The sequence below is a fragment of the Octodon degus genome, unplaced genomic scaffold (assembly GCF_000260255.1).
Source record: "Octodon degus isolate 3935 unplaced genomic scaffold, OctDeg1.0 scaffold00110, whole genome shotgun sequence".
Lineage (NCBI taxonomy): Eukaryota > Metazoa > Chordata > Mammalia > Rodentia > Octodontidae > Octodon > Octodon degus.
In genome coordinates, this window is record NW_004524686.1 from 7,136,543 (window position 1) to 7,142,542 (window position 6,000).

Consider the following 6,000-nt stretch of genomic DNA (forward strand, 5'->3'; position numbering starts at 1 on the left):
GTAAAATTGATTTATATCCAAGAGTGTATATAGAAATATATAATTTGATAAATTTTGATGTATGTATACACCGTGAAACCATTGCCAGAGGGAAGAAAATGAAGATATCCATCTCTTTCAAGTTTCCTTGTCTTTCTGTAGTCCTTCTTTGCCACCTCACTCTGACTCTTATGCACAGGTCCTTGATTTCCAGGAAGCTACTCACATGCCTTAGATGGGGTCTGTGAAATTTCTCTCCCCTGAATTTTTTTTTTAATTTTTTTTTTTTTAGTATTTTTAAAATTTTTATTTATGTGTGTGTGTGTGTGTGTGTGTGTGTGTGTGTGTGTGTGGCCAGCTCAGCCCACCAGGGGGCAGGGCTGGCTGGCATGTGGTGCTGGGGGATTGAACCGTGGTCCCTGTGCTTTTTTGCTAAGCTTGTTCTAAGTAGGTGCTTTAGACCACTGAACCATCTCACCAGCCCCTCCCCTGAATTATATATTCTGTTGCATATTGAATCACCCAGCTTGTGGTTCTCTTGTGGTGACCTCAGGCAATCAATATACCCTGCTCTAGGTTTATTCATGTAACTCAACTAAAAGAACCTAGTACAACATGTTGAATGCTGAAGCAGGTATGCCTAAGAGCTCAGCTGATTTTTCTCAGCCAGACAGTAAAGATATTTTCAAAAATATAAAATTGTACTACTGTTATCTGTATTTTTGGTTTGAAGAAATGTTTACTTTCCATAAAGTATTTTATTTGTATTGCCATATAATTACACTATTTATATGAAATACAGTAGATGTGTTGTTCGTGTTAAATTATACTTGAGTACCAAGAATTCAGTTTTCATTTACAGTATAATAAATGTTGACAAGTATAACTCACATCAATAAATGTTCTTTGGTAGACTCAGTTTTTCCTCTAGAAATACCCCTTTCTACTGCCATCTCAGTTTGTTTTTAAGATTATGAAAGCAAATGGTTGAGGATCACTGCAGATTTGATGCTATTCTAACATTTGTGGAGCTTCTCCTTTTAAATTTTGGAGGCTTATTGAAGATCTTTTCAACAGAGTGGTGACTTGGTATTAGAAAGAGGCTCTGGCAATGTAAGGATGGGGAAGACAGGGCAGGAGTCCAGGTAAGAGCAAGTTACCTGTCCCTTTCAGTGTGGAAAGAAGCTCTTGGACCTAAGGGAGTAGAAGGCCAGGAGGTACTTCCCAAGACTTTTGTTTCTCACAGAAGGGATGTGAACAGCTTCCTAGGAAGGGAATTTTAAAGCAACAATTAAAAGGGAGTTTCTTATATCCAGAGTTTCTGGCCAGAGTATTGCAGAACACTATGGAGGTGGGGAGAAAGAGTTGGCCAGGGCAGGACTGGAGTGTGAGTCATAGACTTTTGCACATAGCTCAAGAATAGTTGAGGCTTCCTTACTGAGTGGGGCACAGGGTGCATAGACAGGTAAAGCCAGCAGTTGCTGGTGAGAACATGAAGGGAGGGACCTCTACATTCCACTAGGTTTAGGTCTGGGTGAGCTTCAGCTAGGAGCTTGGCAGTCAACAGATCTGACCACTAGGAATGAAAATATGGCGGCAACCAAGGACTGACAGAAAATTCATGACAAAAAAAGCACATAACTGGGAAGCAAGAGGAGAGAGGTGGTCCACTAAACCTGAGACCACACTAGAAGGCATTGCAGAAGGCTGGATGATTGATATGATTAGCTAGCATTACAGGCCATTGTGAGGCCTGTGTGTGGAGGTATATGCATGTGACCCTGCTACTTAGGAGGCAGAAGGAGGAAGATCTCGATTTGTAAGCCATCCTGGGCATTTTAGTGAGACTGTTTTTCAAGATAAAAGAAATGTTAATGGCTAGGGAATGTAGCTAACTGGTAGAAGGCTTGCCTAGCATGTGCAAGGCCTTGGGTTCAGTCACCAGTACTGCAAACAAAACAGCAAAAACTCTTTGTGCTGGGAAGTCTTTTGAGACTGGTACATCTCTAATCTGAGATCAGAGCTTCACCCTTGGAGTGAAGCAGCCTCCAGCACCGACAAGAACAGTCTCTTTCTGAAGGTCTTCAACTGCAGAGAAAGTTTGGAGAAAAGCAGGTCCAAACTGGAGTGAATGGGAGTTAAGTTCCTTCAGTGAGCTGTCAGATCTCCCGCTTGTGGTCAGGTATCCTCCAAAGCCTGTGAAAATAAGCAAAACACGGGATGTATTATTTTGAGTACATTAAGCCCCCACTAATGTCTGAATTAAACCCGTTCTTATCTGAAATTAACCTCCCTTCAGATGGAAGCAGGGCTCTAATTCTACAGGTTAAACTTTAGCAGTGAGTTGGGTCTGTGTGCTGGCTTCTGTGTGGAAGGCTACTCATCTTCATGCCTGCAGATAACCTAGCACCCTGTGGGTCACTGCACTAGCATCTGGGCCCTTCCAAACTACCTGGCCTGCTAGCATTGACAGGAAGGAAGTGGACTTAATTACCCAAGAGACTAAATAAGCACACAAGAATTAGTGAATTTGGCCATTTCAGATTCCTTTTTCAAAACGGTTATAGCATGGTTCTGTGAGGTGTGTTCCCATGGGCCTTTTGATCTCCTGGGTTTCTTTTACTGTTTATCTTGCTTATCAGATTTAGAGAGGATGCACTGTTTACACTGCTAGGTTTTATCTTTGACATTGTATTGTCACATTTTGTTGTGAATGGCCTTTGATGATTTCTGCAAATGTCTACTCTTCTTTGAATTAGAAAGATCAAGACCTTTTCTTGCCAATATTTCCCCAGCTTTTAGATCATATTACGAGCAGATAATCACAGCTGTCACCATGAGAATATAAGTCACATTTGGTGAGTGCTTATTCTGTTCTTTTCACATAGTAATGCATGTAATCTTCGCAACAACCTTAGAGAGAGGCATTATTTTTCACTATTTTACAGATGGGAAGGAAATCAAGACCCAAAGAAGTAATGCCAGTTGCTTGTGGCTTAAAAAATGACAGAAGCAGGAGTTAGACCCAGGCAGGCTTGTGCTCAAGTCATTCATCTTATTATATACATCTAAATATCAAAATCATTTATTCTCCTAAACTGTGAAGAATTAGATACACTATTTACCAGCAGACTTTGAAGAGTCATATACTTGCAGCTTTCTTGGAAAGGATACTGTTTTACTCTTGAAATTCCACCTTATTTATTTTTATTGTCTGTGATGCCATTTCTGGTTTTATATAGTGCTACTTTTATCTTTTCTTCTTCCTGTGAGCTGTCATTTTTATCTACAGAACCTGTAGCTGATTATGTGTGCTATTTTCTCACTTGACAACTAAAATATTGACAATAAACATCTCACTCATTGCTTTTAGCTTAGAAAAAAATGTGGTGAGGCACACATATCCTATCTAAGGTCTATAAGCCATCTGTCTTCATATTCAGGTGACAAATGCACTTGCAAGGAACTGGCGTTCTCATAGAAGGCATGAGATGATTTCACTGTGTCTCTGGTCCTCAGCAGGCTGTGTACTTTGGGTTCCTGAGCCTTCAAGTGTCTCTGGTCAACATGAGCTCCTGGACCTCTTTTTCAGTTCCTGAGACTAACCAGTGTGTAAGTGTCAGAGTGCATCCAACCCATGGCCTTTTATATGCAGGCCTTAATGTGATTTGAGCAGTATTATCAGGTGTTTATTCTGAGCAGTCAGTTCAATATTTACTGAGTACTTACTATGTGCCTACTAGGAAGCAGAGTACTTATGAGATAGATATGGTCATTATTTTTGTGATTTTTTAAATGAACTTCTTCATATGAGAAGTGGAAAAGGCTAAGAAAAAGACCAATGGCAGGGAGGCGAAGGAAAATATAGTGTAGTGGAGGGACAGAGGAGGCCAGCAGGCCTGGAGCCGACAGGGTGAGCAGAGTGGCACATGATGATGCTGGCTTTGCCTCTTTGTATAATGGCAGTGAGAAGGCAGAAAATGCTTTTAAGCTGGGGTAACATGATCCAATTTATAGGTATATTTTGTAAAGGTCAGTGTAGTTATTGTTCATTCCACCAGTAATTGCTGAATATTTACTACATTCTGAGTGCTGTCCTGGGCTCTGGGGAGAAGTCAGGGAATAAAACAGACAAAAATGACTTTCCCATGTGGAATTTACATTCTAGCCTAGATGTGAGAAATTAGAGTAGGTCACATAAGAGAGTGGTTCAGTGAAGCTACAAACCCAACTAGGATGGATAGCTTGCATATGTGGAAGCACCAGTCCATATGGCTCCATGTCATACAGGGGCTGATAAAAATACATCATGTACTCAAAAAAATTAAAACAGTATTTTTTACTGCTATAGATACTTTAATGGTTGTTTTGTGAAAGAGTATTACAGTAAAATACACATCGATATGAAACACCCCCCCCCGGAATACACCCCTTTGTTTCAAACATATTTATCCCATAGTTCTTGCCACTTTTGGACCCAGTCGTGGAAATCACCTTTTATGTCTTTATGAGATGTGATTTAAAAAGTCCAGGGAATGCTTCTGCCAAGTTCCATCCAATGGAAAGGCAGGCTGGTAAAACATACACTATGTTCTTACTCACCTTCTTCACAGGACCTGACACCCTGGCACTGGGCAACTTCTGGCTCTTCCCCAAAGCCAATGTGACCCTGAAAGGTAAATGTTTTGAGTCAGTTAAAAATGTGGCATCCATGCTAGGACAACTAAAGTCACACATGAAAGAGGACTTCCAGAACTGCTTCAAAAAGAGGCAAAAGGACACAGAATTGTGTGGAAATGAAGGAGAAGTGTTTTGAGGGGAATTAGTGGCAATGTGTCTTTTATTATCAGACCTTTAAAAAGTTTAAACATTCATCAAGTATTTCCAGCACATGTTTTTATAGTCTACAATGTTGATCTGGGAGTGGGGGCTTTCAGGATGAAATATAAAAGTGCTGTGATGGACTTCATAGCCCACTACTCTTCTACTTTCTGTCCAAGGACTGAGTGAGAATAAATGATTATGAAAACTAATGACCAGAAAATGGAGGACTGAATTAAAGATTTTAATGCTGGGCCATTTCAAATGAGTATAAATTCTATACAGTAAATTCTATACTCATCTGAAATGAGTATAGAGTCAGTGTTGGTAGGTGGAGGTAAAATGTCTTCAGAGTTGGGGAAAGCAAAGGACCTAAAGGCCAAAAGTGGATACAAAGGCCAAAAGTGGATACGTTCCCCATAAGTACTTTGAAGCTGTGGAGTGTCAGTGCATGTTAAGGGTCTTGCAGTAGAGAAGAATCTGAGCAGCCATGTGCTTAAACCTCCTAGTGCTTGTGGGAAAGTGCCCCTGAGGCCTGAGGTGACTGAAAGGAGAGAACACTGTGGTGGTGTTTATGAACCTCAAAGGAGACAGGACACATTTCATGTAATATGATGTTGTTCTTCCTTTGCTATCAGAGAGTGTTTGACCAGGAACAATGACTGGTTTGACTCATATGGGATGGATACGTTTTGAAAGCTGTACAGCATCCACTAGAGGATTCCTTTTCCCATGGGCCTCATCCTCTGCATTTGCTTTTCTCAAGCCTCCTGTTGAGGAACTTTGTTCTCAGAGTTCTACAAGAATTAATCCTAGCTTGACTTTCCCAAGCTTCCTGTTGGGGAAGCACTGTTTATGTCTAGGAAATCTGCTTCCAAATTCCAAGCAGCCCTACTTTTAGAGAGATGTGTTGGTTATTTTCCAGTAGTATTCCCACAGTATATTCTAAGAAAATACTTTCGATATGTTTAACAATGAAGTGTTCCATGGTCTAATCCTGGAATAGTGTAGCCCTCTTTTAGAAATTCATAATTTACATCATTATGTAAAAAAAATTCACAAAATTTTACAGTAAGGAAATCTTTCTGTAACTTAGCTTTTTCCAAATGTGTTTTATCACTGGAAATGTTTCCCCCTAAGAAGTTTGGGGATATTTTCCCCTGATCAAGAAACAATTATCTAGAATTTTGCATTGCAATG

General features: G+C 40.2%; 1 protein-coding gene and 1 pseudogene across 3 annotated transcripts in view; one reads left to right on the top strand and one right to left on the bottom strand.

Annotated features, from left to right (window-relative positions):
• Fgf13 (fibroblast growth factor 13) overlaps nucleotides 1–6,000 on the top strand; it is a 675,218-nt gene that overhangs the window by 86,014 nt on the left and 583,204 nt on the right. The gene's annotated exons all lie outside the window — the stretch shown is intronic.
• LOC101586823 overlaps nucleotides 1–6,000 on the bottom strand; it is a 35,990-nt pseudogene that overhangs the window by 10,637 nt on the left and 19,353 nt on the right.